This window comes from Marmota flaviventris, unplaced genomic scaffold, assembly GCF_047511675.1.
Source record: "Marmota flaviventris isolate mMarFla1 unplaced genomic scaffold, mMarFla1.hap1 Scaffold_428, whole genome shotgun sequence".
NCBI lineage: Eukaryota > Metazoa > Chordata > Mammalia > Rodentia > Sciuridae > Marmota > Marmota flaviventris.
In genome coordinates, this window is record NW_027288258.1 from 30,670 (window position 1) to 46,481 (window position 15,812).

Below are 15,812 nucleotides of genomic sequence, written 5' to 3' on the forward strand. Positions count from 1 at the left end.
AATGAGATAATAATTAAAATGAAAGTATACATCCAGAAAAAAAGCTAGTTCCTCAGAGGGTGAAAACCTAGTAAAATAGAAAACTCGTTATATCCTGAAAACTCTAAAAATAAGAGAATATAAAATTTTTATCTTTGCAGCATGAATGCAAATATATAACCACAAAATTGGAGTAAATTGACGAGATTATTAAAAAGTTATACTTTTTTCAATGTTAAATATCTACAAGTGGGTAAAAAGAATAATAAAAGGTACATATTGATGGTATTAAAGTAGACCTGATAAAATAGAGACATAGAATGAAGCTCCAAGAATGTTGGTATATTGCAATGTTTGTTTTCCCAGAAAAAAATCTCTCTTAAATTAAAATCCACATTTGATAAGCGTTGTGGAACTACGCTATATTGTAAAAAGTAGATAGAAAACTTTGCCTTATCAGTTAAAATGTACAAAACAGGGAGGAACTGCTACATAATCAGCAGAAGTACCTATTTTTGGAATAAAGATTGCACACTGAAGAGAGAGACAATGAAAATTTAGCATATCAATATATAGACTTCAAAATAGTGGAGATACTCAAGTCAAAGATTTAAGAAAATATTCTGTGTCAATTAGTATCTCTTGGGACAAGTATAATGCAATATTCATATCTCATATAATAAGTAGTATAAGATTTAATTTATAATCCTAAGAAGGTTTTAATATAGCCAGGCTTGGTGACTCAAGTCTGTAGTCCCAGCTACTTGGGAGGCTGAGACAGGAGGATCACAAGTTCAGAGCCAGCCTCAAAAAGAGAGGTGCTGAAAATATATAACCACAGAAATGAAATGAAAGAATGAAACCCTGTCTCTCAATAAAATACAAAATAGGGCCGGGGATGTGGCTCAGTGGTTGAGTGATCCTGAGTTCAAGCCCATGTACCTCCCCCAAAAAGGTTAAAAATAATGTTAGCTAGGAGGGTATTTACATAATCTTTGTTGTTGGTGTTGTGTTTTCTTAGTAAATCACCAGAACCAGAAGTCAGGAAAGAAGTATTAACAGTTGGGTTACATAAGGTTAAAAGTTTTAAGCCGTTTTTCAGAAAAGTCTTTTCTTTTTAAAGGGGAAGACTGCCCCAAGTAAATATTCCACAAAACAGTAAATAAGACAACCTAAAGACACAGGGGCAAAAAATAAAAAGGATATTTAAAGGCCTATAAAATATATAAAAAGATAATCTTATTAAAATTGAAAGTGAAATTCGCTCAAAAATGAGATTACTTTCTTACTTAGCATATTAGGCAAATTTGAAAATTCCCATTATTAGTAAGCATGTGAGGACAGAGGCATTCCTACATGGTATTTGATGAAGTATGATTCATATATTATAAAAAGCAGGTAGGTAATCCCTGTCAACACTTAAAATATTAGACATTTTAATTTGAAAACTTCACATTAATTGAAACATGGCATGAGAAATAAAGTGCAAGTCTTTATAGGAATGTTTATGACAACACAAGACATCCATTGGCTGAAACTTATCTGTCCATCAAATACACATTAATTATTGCAAAGCCACACAATAAAATTCTATGAAATCATAAAAAAGAATGGCATTTTATGGCCAATGTGAAAGAATTTTTGTTATATGCTATAGAATAAATTGCAAATTATATCCACAATTGCTTATTACAGGCATAGTTTTTAGGACATTCATATATTTTTATTGTGGAAGGCAATATCCTAAACATAATTTGGGGAATCTACTTAAAGCAGGTTATTTTGCTTTTGCAAAAAAAAAAAAGAGAGAGAGAGAGAGACTAAGCTCTATGACATACTTTAGCTTTTTTGTTCTTCAGACCTTTTGGAACTAAATAATATGGAAGATGAGAACTGAAGATTCGAGGGGATGGTATTTTGGTAAAGTCCAAATTATGATTATTGTATTCAAAGAAGGGAGCTCTATCTATTGTTTTGATGTCTTCGGTTCTGTTACGATGCCCCTCAAAATAAATCAAGCTTAGTATCTGCTGAGTCCAGATGGTACCTGAAAAAATAAATCATCTTGTTTTCAAACTCAATTAGTCATTAAAAATTAACTCAACAATAGTGTCATTCACCATAATCATTTGAGCTTTCTTTTCTTTTAAACACTCTAAGTATGCTAACAACTTTGTCCAACTTTCATTTTTGTCTCTATGAAACTTTAAAGTTAATAAAGATAAAATCAAAGACTCTAAATTCCTTTGTCACTTGAAGAGCTGTGTTTGTTCTGATTCCATGATAGTAATGATTTAGATTAATTCTGCCTCTCCTTCTCTGTTTCCTGCTCCATGTTAGGTCCTTTTTCGTGTTTTTAACTTTTTCCTTAACTTATAATAATTCTACATATTGATGGGGTAGAGTGTGGTATTCCACACATGCATACACCCTGTACTATCACATCAGGGAAATTAGCATTTCCTTCTCTGTGTCATTTCTTTCTGTTTGGAGTCTTCGAGCTTATTCCTTCTGTACTTTCTTACAATATGTTATTGGTTACTGAGTCCCTTTTGACTATATTTTGTGGGTACCTGTTTTTCTTTCATGAAATTCCTTTTTCAGAACTTTACCCTTTAGAATTATAGACAAATTAACAAAATTATAGCGAGTTCACTTTCCCCTCCTTTTCTCTTTACCATGTAAGGTGGTTTTGTAAACTATTTAAGCATCCAAGGATGTCAGGAAATAGCAGAACTTGACATGAGTGTATATATATATATATATATATATATATATATATATATATATATATATCATTTTATTCACTTGTTTGGCCTAATCATGTATGATCAACTTCTTTGTGGTGTTCTGGGGAAACCACACTATAAATAAGCAAAACATTGTATGTAAAATCTTAATAACTACAGCTTTACTCCTTAGTCTGCATGGGCCACTCTAAAAACTCAAACCAAGCCAAGCATCCCGCCCTGCTGAAGTAGAAGTCACTATTACTATTATTAGTACTTGTTTAGCCCAACAGGATTGTGTTTTACCACTTCTTTGTAATGATTATCTTCACAAATCTCAAAATCATTCTTATTTCATTTTCTAGTAGAACTTACTGGTTGAAAACGTTTTTGAGAATCTTCAGTGGAACTCAGCTGACATGGAATACTTCTCAAGAAAATGAAACATCTTAAAACATGTATAATTATGGAAGATAAATCTTCCAACTCAGGAAGCATTTACAAATTAGAGAAAAGATGAGTTTGGACTGTCTCAGGTCTGTCCAACAGACCAAGCCAACAGGTCAGCCTTTACCCAGTACCTGCTCATGGCTCAGTATTTGGTTTCTTTATATATATATATATATATATAAAGAATATATATATATATATATATATATATATATATATATATATATATATATATATATATATATATATATATTAACAGAATTGACAATATATCTATTGCAAATGAGCTTTGGTAGTATAGATTTGAGATTTAGCTAACTTTTTTTCTGATTCCTAATGGATATATAAATGTAGGTCAGGCTGCTGTTGATGTCTGAGCACATTTACATACACAGAGACACAATCACACACACACACACACACACACACACACACACACACATACCAAACTTTGGAAAAATCTACTCTCATGAGGCCACTCTTTACACTTACCAGATTTTGGATAGGTAACTATGAAGACATCATCATCTCTAATTTCAAAATCATCTGCACTTCGTACTATATGCATTTTAACTAAAGACCTTTCAAAATTGTAGCCTTTAAATTCAAATAAGTATTCCTCTGTGTTGTCCATAATTTTTCACCTACAAGTGCAAACATATAATATCAAGTTATTTTAGAAGTGAATAATAGTTATTGAGTGGTCAATATATGCCTAGCACTATTGCAATGACTGATGTGTATGAACATATTAATGACACTAACCACAGCACATATATGAATGATTTAAAACTTCACAAAACACCAACATTGCTGTGTTGCTAGCATCAGTGTTTTAAAGATGAGGCAGCAGAAATGCTGAAAAGTGAGACAACTCTTCTTAAAGGTCCATGAGGAACAGATACCATGATCCTCAACATAGAGAAGAGGAATTAACTCAGAGAAGTCAACCAAATTATTTAAACTTGTCCAGCTAGCTGAACTGGAAAGATTGGAGAAGGGATAATTTGGCCAGAGAATTCATAATTTTTATCCAGAAATTCTTAGTGTTTTACATTTTTATTGCTTATATTTTTTGATTGTTGTAGAAATAAGAAATTCTTCAATGGATATTCTTTTATTTCTAATGTTTTTCTAGAGTATGCATAACTCATTGCGTCTGAAAGAAACTTCTGAATTAGGGATCTGAGATGCTGTTGAAAGTGAAAAATGAAAATGCTTTGCTCTTTAAATTGTTGTTACTTCAGAAATGCTGCCCTCGTAGTTACAAGTTACTTCATGAAAGTTATCCTAGTTTACAGTAGGAGATTTTAAAATCAGAAATCATATGAATCTCAATAATAAACTAAAACAAAAATGGAAAGCAAACAATGTAAAGACAAATATAATTAAAATTTTGTAATGAGAACAAAAAGGGAGACATAGAGGCAAGATGCAAAGGGAGGAAAGATGGCAGAATGGCCAAGCTGCCATATATATTTATTTATATCCATAGGTTACTTCAGGTCATTGGCATCATTAGTACATATTGTTCATTGTATTACAGACTTAGCAACATTATGCAGCTAATCCTCAGCTACATACTAAATTGCAATGTGCAATGTTAGGTGTTTTATGTAGCTCTCAAGAAAGTCCACTGTATAAAGTTATTGTTATGTGGAGAGGTTTAGGCTCAGTGAAACATTGTGTTTGTCCCAGGAGCTGTGTGCCTGAGATCAAGGTCTAGGCTAATAAGACTCTAGGGGCATTGCCACAGCAGCTATACATTGCACATGTATTCATTATCTTACTAGTTCCTAGGAGAAATTTCAGGGCATTCTAAGGGTGGGAAACAGAGTTCCAGTTACCCTCTCTGAGTGTGCTCACAAGAGGAATGCTTCCATGTATATTTCCATGGTCAAAATACCTACAAAATTCAGACCAGCCAAGCATTTCTATTTGCTCTTCCTGAGAAATCTTTTCTTGAAGGTTACATGATTGAGACAATCCCATAAGTTCTAATAGTAGATTTAGAATCAATATAGATTTCAGGTTTTTTTTTTTAATTCTGTGCATGCCAAGAAACTGAATTTGCTAAAAAGCTGCAAATATGGCTTTGTTTAAATTGTATGTCAAGAAATAACATTGAGTTCTTTACAAACAATCCAAGTTAACTGATCAATAGGAGGAATTCAGAGTTTAGTCTTTTCCAGAATAAGAACAGAAAATGATTAATGTTAGACTCACCTGGGTGATGCCTTCATGACTGGTTTCTTGGCTACCAAATGAAAGATAAAATTAAGGCCCTACTAAGCTGCTAGAGGTTTCCCCTCATTAAGTTGACATCTAGGAAACATGAAATATTGAGTCCTGGGGACAGAAGAGCTGGGCTGATGCATCAAAAGATTGTTTTCAATGCAGGCAGATGGAGAGCTATTTTGATATTGACATCCTGCATTTCCTAGGAAAAACCTTGGAGAATTCAGCCTTCAAATTGTAGTGAGGGAGAATTTATACTGCATCACATGGATAAACGGAGAAGCGCATAGTAGGAGATATAAGTTGAGGAGAAAGCCAAAAGTGAAGTGTGATCCCTACCACATCCTTCCTAACCGCTAGTAACACCATCCACACACCCTTTGAAATTTCACAAAGGGTTCCAGAAACTCTGAGTGATGAGAAAGAGCATCAGGCAGCATCTACAAACATTCCGAATTCTTCTATTTAGTCACTCAACTGTCAGTCTGAGGGGAGAGAAAATTTTGAGAGCTCTGGTATCACAGAAGCAAAGGAAAAAGCTGCATGTGAAGAGGATTCAGGTAGGTGCCGTCTGGCTACCCAGTATAGTTTGCATGTCTTTGATGCATGTAGGAGAAGGAAATTGTGTAAGTAGCAAGCCTTTCTGTGTCTCCTTCTTATTCCTTCATGGAAGTCCGAAAGAAAAGGGGTGAGGGTGTTCATAGATAATTATGGAGAAAAGGAGGTCAATACAGATATTTGTCTCTCATGCAAAACAGGATGAGAATTGACAATGGCTCAGAAACTATTCTGTTACTCACTGTTGAGATCAGCTGCTGAAGGAAAACCAGCTCTCACAAAAATTTTAAGCTGACAGGAACTGCTCTGTCACTGAGGAATAAATAGTCCTATGGAGTTTGTTTTGGCCAGTGAGTAGTGTTCTAGAACCTGACTGAGTAACTCAGCTCTTATAAATTGGGTAAGATTTTGTTGACACTGTGGAAAGCATATCAGGTTATCCCAGGTTTTTTTTTAAAGGGATCAAACCTTTGGAGATACTTTAAAAATTTCAGAATAAGAGAGGGCACATTTACTGAATTACAGCAATTATGAAACAAACAAAAAAACACATTCGAAATCTTCAAGGACAGCTTCCTTGTACCTGAATGATGGTTAAGTCTGTCTTTCCAGCCCATCTCAGGGGCTGGTGATCATTCTTAAGATCTTTCCTTGCATAATCTCACCCAGTTTGTTTCTTCTGTTGTTTGACTGGCAGTGGCTACAGAAGGCTCTAGGGGTTATATAAACTTACAAGTGGGTTATATAAACTCGAAAAGAACATAAATTTGTTTTCCAGTGCACATAGAGTTTGCCTTTTCTAATCAATGTGCCTTTATTCATTTTAATGATAGATGTTAGCTTTTTGTTTTCCACAAATAACTATGATTCATCTCAGGTCTTTCTAACATTTCTCATGGAAAATTGAGTCATTCCTCAGTCTTTTGTTGCTCATAAAATCTGCTCTTAGATAATGATTATCTAATGATTGATTTTCAAGTTCCCACTACATACAGAATTTGAACCTAGGAGAGATCTTGAATCTTTTCAAAATAAAATTCCTTCTGGTTAGAAAGTAGTGTGTAATCTGAGGCTAATTTCAGTTTATAAATATTAAACCTGTCTCTTATTCCTCATGATATTTGTCAAATTAGAGTTTCTAAAATAGTCCATTTTGTGAAAATAAATACAGCATGAAAAGTAGAAATCAATAGGAGTATTCTATTTATTATTATGACAGGCTCAATAAGAATTTCTTTTATTATACAAATTTTAATGAACCGAATGTATAAGGGGGTCTTTTGAGGTTCTTGGAATCTTTTGCCTTCCTCTCTTCCCTCTTTTTCTCCCTGACTCCCAATAATTATCAGCTGTGAGACATCTAGACCAGTCAGTAATAACAGCCAAGTGAATAAGACAGCTGCTTCCATGAGCAGAGGCAGCATTTTGATTCCCTTCTTCCCTTCTTGCTAGATGTTATGTGCATCTAGCAAGTAAGGCGGCCTGAGAGGAATCCAGAGCAATGGCTGAGTGCAGAGGTGGGGCAGTAAAGGATAGATGTGGGACATCTTGTACCACAGTGTAAAGATTTACACAAAGAATAATGAAAAAGTCAAAAGGACACCAGAGCCAGCTTGCAGGTATCACATCTGACCACTTCAAGAACAATTCGAATTTTGCAATACATAATCATAGAATAGATCACAACCTTTTCAGTACAATAAGGAAATGTGAGTTTATATAAAGGTAAGACAAACCTTACTGGCTGAGACATACATTAAAAGTTTTAGGCCTTTCAGGACAAGGGGCAAGAACAAAATAGTATTCAGATGTTATCAACAAGAAAGAAAAAAGTCCCTAATTTTTTCTAACAGATGCAAAGATAACACTAATTTATAACAGTTCTTGTCAATACATGTGTAGTAAAATTAGAGTGCACTCATTTTGGAAGGGGAGTGTGATGTTAGGCAACTTTATTTTCTCTGGGCACATGTGTTCAACTGCTTTAATCAAAGTTCATTTACTTGAATGAACAGCAGGAAACAGCCTACCTTGCTTGACTCACAAATGAACACTGAGAAGTTTGTTTACAGCATCATTTTCATTTTTCCTTTTTTTTTTTTTTTGGAAAAAAACATGCACTTAAAAAGTATTACTATATCCTCTTTCCAAAGACTAGACTCTTTAGTAGGCCTCACCCATTAAATCTCATTAAATTTTTTTTACCAAAAAAATAAAAAATAAAAATAAAAATAAAAATGAATCTGTAATCAAAGTCAACATCTTAGTGATTCATTTGATAGTCAAGCAGGGCAGACTATTTTCTGATGTTGAATCTATGAAACCATGTTTAATATTTTGTCCCATCCTATCAGATGTGGAACACCTATAAAAGCTTAAATGGAGCAAAAAATATAACACTTTCAATAACTTTAGTAGCCTGTGTTGAAATATTTGCAAAACTAAGAATTTGGAATTTGATGGGTTTTAAGCTTCTAAATGTTTCTAAACATTTCTTTCTTGTGACTTGGGAATATTGTGATGATTGCTTAATCTGATAATGGTGATATACACTATGTTCTTTAGCATTTGGTAGCCAAATGGGTGCTTTGCCAACTTCCTTAATAAGAGGTAATCCACACTCCGTGTTTCCTTAAAAATATTCATAATACACCTTTCTCTTCTAGCTTTTACACACTGAGTATGCACTGGTGATTTTAAAACATTAACTAACTACCAGGGTATGACAAAACACCTGCCACATGAAGCACTGTTGTGTTACAATGACATCACTGTGACTTGTAGTGCGATAGGCAACAGTGCAAAGCAATGTTCATGTAGACAGCCAGGTGTAGTTTCTGCAACAATTGCTCAAACTGACTATGTAATACAAAAGTGATCAGAGACATATTAAATGAATGACCATAACATTTTGAAAATGAAACTTCATGAAATTACACTGAAATTTAGAGTTCATATAATGTTTATGTGAAAAAAATTATTTTAATTCTTTTCCATTCATGAAGGAAAATCATTCTTCCTTCACAGACTATATAGAAACAGATGATGGGATGGATTTGCCTCACATCTGTAGATAAAATATCTCTGATGGATACTGGTAAAAATGAAGGCATGATTAAATATGTGAGAAGGAAAAATATCTCTTTGGACTGAAATATCAAGAAGTAAATATAGAAGAAATAATGGGAGGGAATGCTTGAATGAGGAAAAGGTTATTTACATGTATTCAAAGCATGTACTGTCAAATAATTAATTTTTATGTAATAAAGTGCAGAAGAGTCATTTTACTAGGTAAAACCCAGATAGACACCACTTTAACCAATTTAATCAAAGTAGCATCCCTAATACTGACATTAAGCCAACCTACATTTCTCCTGTTGACCACTGAGAGCACATTGAATTTAGGGCATTCCTGTCAAAAAGTTCAACCTTATTCTATCATGAGTAAACATCAGAAAAACTCATTAATACCCATTATGCCATATACTATTTTTAACAATGCCAAAAGGAGTAAGCAAGCAGGACAGAAATGATTTGAGAATAAAGGAAACTAGCTAGACATGACAATTAAATACAAAGCATAGTCTGGCACAATGGTGTACACCTGTAATTTCAGTGACTTGGGAGGCAGAGGCAGGAGGATTGCAAGATTGAGGGCAGTCAGGAAGGTTAGTCAGACACTGTCTCAAAATAAAAAATAGAAGAGCTTGCTGGTGTACTTATGTGTTACAGTGCCCCTGGGTTCTATACCCAAGACCACAATATAAATAAATTAATAAATATGCATGATGTTGCATTTGATCCTATCACAGAAAAAAAATCTATAGGATATTGTTGTTACAACTGAACATTTTAAAATATATATTTGTAGTTTATATAATAGGACTGCATCAATGTTGCATTTCCTGCTTTTGATAATTGTATTATGTTTATTTTAGATAATGTCATTATTCTACGGAAATACCCATATAAGTAAATAGAAATAAAAGGACATGATTTTAGTCTCAAAATTTTTTTAAACATTTAGTTTTTAGTTGTAGGTAGACATAATACCTTTATTTTATTTTTATGAAGACAAATTATGCTTTTATCAGTAAATATAGAAAAAGTATTTCGCAAAATCTCATGCTCGCTCATTTTGAAAAGAAACTCCAGCAACTTAATATTGGAGTGGGACTTTATTTTATGATAAATATCTTTAAAAAATAATGCCTACATCTAGCATTGTACTTAATGGTAGAAAAATAAATTATTTTATCCTAACAGAAAAGTAAGAATGTGCCTTTATCACTCCTATTGTACTACGTGGTCTAGATAATACAATTACACAAGTAAAGGAAATGAAATGTATACTTGTTGACAAGAAAGAAATAAAACTGGTTCTGTTCATAAATAATGTGAATATTATTTAGTGAAAAAGGTAATGTGCTATGAAATCATGAAAAGACAAGGAGGAGATTTAAATGCAAAAGGTGCAAAAAGATCAGTCCAAAAAGATTAAATACTGTGTAATACCAATTATAGCATATTCTGGAAAGGGCAACAATAGAAATAGTGAATAGATTAGTGGTTTCCAAGGTTTGGGTTAAGGAAGAGAGGTTAACACGTGGAGCACATAGGATTTTTACTGAAACTATTCCGTATGAACTTTGAATGCTGGACTCATGATGCATTTGTCCAGACTATAAAACAAATTCAACATGAACAATGAACCCTAATGTAAACAGTGGACATTAGTTAAAAATGCTGTATCAATATTGGTTCATCAACTATGACAAATATGATGATTAGCTTGCAATCTTTTTATGTTATAGAGGACACTTGGAGCTTCCTTTCTCCCTCACTCCATCCTACTTAAACTGAAGCAAAATTCCTAGGCTGGTATTACGGTTTGGATATAAGGTGTCTCCCAATAAGCTCATTGCAGTACTCAATACAGGAATGCTCAGAGGTGAAATGATTAGATTATGAGAGTTGTAACCTATTCACTAGACTATTCCATTTTATGAAATAACCTCTGCCCTTTGCAACAGTTTTTTGAGTTTACACCAGTTTTCTCATACTAAATAAGAGACTATAGACTGAACTTCTGAAGATATGAGCCTAAAATAAATTTTTTCTCCTCTAAGCTGTTCTTGTCAAACATTTTATCACAGTGGCAAAAAGCCATCTAACGGAGCAGGAATGCCATATCAAGGTTTCATGGTTTCTTTTTAAGCTGTTCATCCTTCACATTTCAAGTTTTTCAATTGGATCTTCTTATGTAAGGAGATTCTTCACTTCTCTGTATCACTCAGGGTGCTGGGTGTCCTTGATGTAATTTGAGAATCATCAGCAACATCAGCTAAGACTGTAGTACTTACTTCTGGGGAAATACCTGCCCTATGTGATGTCCTGGGGTTGTGCCCAGTTTTTCTCTTCATATTAAAGAAAGTATATTATCTTCCAGTATCTTGTCTCCTCTTTGGGGCCTGTCAGCCAGGCCCTGCTGTGAGTATGAGGCCAGTTTTATCAGACAAACTGTTCTGCTACTCATGACAAAGTCTGGTTGTTCTCCTATTAAACATAATCAATCTTACATAACATTAGGATTAGACAAGACCACTCTGTGGCCATGATGGATCAAGACAAAACAATATCACTCTGTTGACAAAAAGCAGTTTTTGTTTATTGTTTTTTGTTTTATTTCTGTTCTGGGCAAGTTAACTTTTCAAGGACACCTGGGAGGGGGAGAGCTTTTTCTTTCCTTTCTTTCCTCATCCTGCCAGCTGTTACCATGGAGCCTAGTTGATAACTCCCTTATCTTAGAAATGTAGCCATCACTGTGAAGCCCAGCTCAAGGCCAGAGGCCTTATTTACATATTTTGTGAAAAACTAGTAAGGGAGTGTCTAGCTTTTGGAGCACTGATTTTTCCAGCCAGTGGCCAAGTAAAACAGGGCAACACGAAAAAAAGGAAGTTTATCTACACTGAACTCTTTTATAGGGATTCTTTTGCTGAAAGTCCTAAAATCAGCCATGGTGAAGATTTCTGGAGAAGGTCAGTTAAGACTTTTTGTGGGCCTGGGTAGGGAGGGGGAAGACGGGGAAGGCAGGGCTGAGAGCAGCTCTGGTGGATCTGAGAATGAGGAAGGAGATGTAAAAGAATAATGGGAAAGTGGTTTGGGATTTTCCTAGCAAGGAAAACTTGAGCAGTTGAACAGGTAGAGCAGAGGGGAAGACCAGAGTGAATATCCCAAAAAGCCTGTAAGGGACTTTAATTCTTAGTAACCTGTTTTCAGTGATGACAAAGCAATGTTAAAGGCCATTTTCATCAGGTCTCTGATACGGGGGTCTGAGGGCTCTACTCAGCTTGTTTGAGTTTTGAGTTAGCTGGCAAGAGGACCTGGTGGGTCTGAGTGTGGGCACTGACAGAAGAGAGGAGTGAGTGGGGGGAATGGCAGCTTGTTGTATCCCTGAGGCATATTGTTCTGCAGTCCCTGCGAGCATCCCCATGGTAAGGGGAACTACAGGAGTAGCATGTTGATTTCTTTCTGCCTGTTCGGATCCAATGTGTGCTTTCTCTTTGTTGAAGCATCTTTTTCTTTTAGAATTTTTTTTTCTGGTTATACTTTGGAATAATTTCTGGAAACCTTAGAATCTATAAACAAATTATTGTACTTTGATAAGAAAAATATCAATAAAAATGTAGTTTAAATCCTTAGATGTTTTGTAGACAGAATTATATTTGTTAGGGTAGAGAGAAAAGATGGGGGGAGGGGAGGGGAGGGGGATAGCAGAGGATAGGAAAGGCAGCAGAATACAACAGACACTAGTATGGCAGTATGTAAAAACGTGGATGTACAACCGATGTGATTCTGCAATCTGTATACGGGGTAAAAATAGGAGTTCATAATCCACTTGAATCAAATGTATGAAATATGATATGTCAAGCACTATGTAATGTTTTGAACAACTAATTATTAAAAAATGAATAAATAAAAAAGAATTATATTTGTTTATCATGTTTTGAGTTTGAACAATAACTTTGAGAATTAGAAACTACTTGAAGATTGTATTTTCACTTAAAAGCAAATTTATAGTAAATACATTTATCTCAAATATCTGTAACTGAAAAGGCAGAGTATCTGATGAATGTACGTATAAAACATAAATTACGAGTTTTCTGTTAAAAAAAAATTAGGCAAATATATATTAACTAAACAATTAGACATGTACTAATTATTTTACAGATTATATTAAGAATAAGGACATAACTTATAATTGTATTAACTTTATGTAATCACGTGGTTTTTAAAATACTTGGATCCATTTCAATTTATTTTTACCTAGGAGTGCACTCTTTTATGTGATGTCACTTGATGTAACTGAAATAAGATCCTTGTGTATACATTTTTATTTTTTATAGTCAGGAATTAGAATAAGGGTTTTTTTTGGTCATTACAGGAACATTGCTGGCTTTGTTCCTGTGGCGAGCAAATGCTTCTCCATAACCTCCAAAATTAAAGTTAAATACAAACAAGCATGTTAGATATCTCTTATTAATAGATTATTTAGTAACACAACTATAAGAAAAGCCAGGTTATCTTTTTTTAATTTTTTTTTTTTTTTTTTTTAGAGAGAGAGAATTTAGTTTTTGGCGGACACAACATCTTTGTTTGTATGTGGTACTGAGGATCGAACCCAGGCCGCACGCATGCCAGGGAGCGCGCTACCGCTTGAGCCACATCCCCAGCCCCAAAAGTCAGGTTATGTAACTCAGAACTAACTTAAATTTAGGGCTGCAACATAGAAACCTGTGGAATTAAATTTTGTCTGAAAAAAATATCTTTCGTTAGCATTTACAGATAGGCATTCTTAAAAATATGGGCTCTGGGCAGCTCTGGAAGCAATCTGAAACAGAAAATACAGGTTAGTGATTGGAAGGCGGGACTAGAAGTTCTGTCTGAGTGACTGTGGAAGAATCAATTAGAAGCCCACCAAAGTGTGGGAGGTGGGACCAGGAAACTTGCTCTTTCCCCAGGCACCCCATGGTTACCATGGTGAGGCAAACAACAAGGAGTTGGCTGCCCATTGTCCGGGCAGGAAGAATCGCCAGGACCAAAGCCCTCCAATCTGCCAAGGTGCATGGTTGATGGGCAAAGCCCTGAAGTAACTCCTTGAGATCACCTGGATCCCAGGGATACCAGGCTGCAGGGCGATTACCACCTGGATTAATATTAACAGGAAATAATTGATATGGCCCTGAACTAAGCTGTGAGCGGGGTTCTGACTCCGTGTGGAGCCAGCAACCGGTAGGAGACTTTGAGCCCTTAGAAGGGAGTACAGCCTCGGTCCGGAGTTCAGATATGGTGGAGGAAGGGCAGAGGGTGACCTGCCAGGGCTGCTGGTGGATGCTTTAAAAGGGTTCTGAGAGGATTCAGAACTAGGTAATGGAGGGTGGAGAGAATTTCCCTGTCTAGGAGGCCATGGAGCAGCATCAAAGGGGTCCAAGGGTCCTGCATTTTGGCTCTCCCCGGACTCCTCATCGCCCCTTTCCCTTTTAGGACTGGCTTCAGTTGAAGGTGTGTGGTCAGGGTCTCCTAGGGGAATAGATCTTGTCCCGAGTGCCTCCCTTAGCTGCGGGCCCTTGACCTCTGGTGTGGAACACGACCTACTAGGAGGGCAACAACTCTTAAGGGCTGACAGGATGGGATAAACTCCAAGAGGAGGAATTTCACCCCGATTAACCTGGGCTTTTCGGACCAGCTGTTCAATCCTATCCCAGGTCTCCCAATCAAATAAATTACTCTCTGGTAGCCAGGAAGCAGCCTTAACCATAGTCTCCCAGGTCTTAAACGCCTGAGTGTCAGAAATCTCGAGACCTCTACTCTTAAGGAGGATTCCGAGGGATTGAAGGGAGAGATCATTTTTTGAAGAAGACTGCCCCAGAACTTATGTGGGTACACTCACCCGTAGACTGATTGCTCATCAGCGAAGTTCCCTCCTCACATGGGGCACCAGCTGTCAGAACTGCCCTCCGATGGAGATTAGCAGAGAGCACTAGACCAGCTAGTGTCCCCAGGGCTTAATGAGATGAGTGTCACAACCCGGCCTCTGCCACCCCGCCTGGACAAAAATCACACAGAGTCCGGAGTTGAGTCAGCCGAACTGGCCCAGCAACTCTTATTGTGTACATAGGCTTTTTATAGAGAAAGAAGGAGGGGTTAGAATGGAGGAGATAGCAGGAGCCAACAGAGATAAGGCACACCCTTGTTGCTAGGGCTTTAGCAGAATTAGGTTTGCACATGCGGAAGCCATATCTGCCTTAAGGCAGGCACATACACGGAAGCCATAGTCCTAGTGTGTCAAGACACTTCACGGAAATCACAGGCATGTCTCAAGAGAGTAGCTGTCACAAGACTGAGTTCCTTGCAAAACTTTGACCCTGGATATTGCCCGACATCACCCGAAGATTTCCTCTGACATTTCAATGGAAGCTACAATGATGATACATCTTGCATTCTGTCTACTTGCCCAATGAGATCATGTGTGTAATGCCAAAGTCTGCATCTGCTATGAGCTGTGCCTTGGCTTGCTTGATCCACAGATGTGGCAGCCTCTGACTACCAAATTGGCTATACATAGAGAAATGATTCTCTAAGTCGTCCTGGGCATTCAGGGTGGCCTAGGGCTCTTTTCTCAAATGATTCTTCTCTGCAATACTTTTGAAACAAATTTGCATTTTTATATCTCAGAGCCTGTGATGGCTGCTCTTGAGAAATCCTTCTTATTGTCCAAGTGTGAAGCATTGCCATGCCCATTTTAGTTGAAACTTTCTGTACTCTTTCTTTTCTGGTCAAGCTAAAAATTTCCCAAAT

At 36.1% G+C, this 15,812-nt stretch overlaps 1 long non-coding RNA gene across 1 annotated transcript; it reads right to left on the bottom strand.

Annotated features, from left to right (window-relative positions):
- Positions 1 to 1,887: 1,887 nt before the first annotated feature.
- Positions 1,888 to 14,967, bottom strand: LOC139704171 (uncharacterized). Its single transcript, XR_011706215.1, has 3 exons — positions 14,905 to 14,967; positions 3,651 to 3,802; positions 1,888 to 2,026 (listed from the first exon to the last, which is right to left on the bottom strand). It is a non-coding gene; the product is annotated as an uncharacterized lncRNA (long non-coding RNA).
- Positions 14,968 to 15,812: the final 845 nt, after the last annotated feature.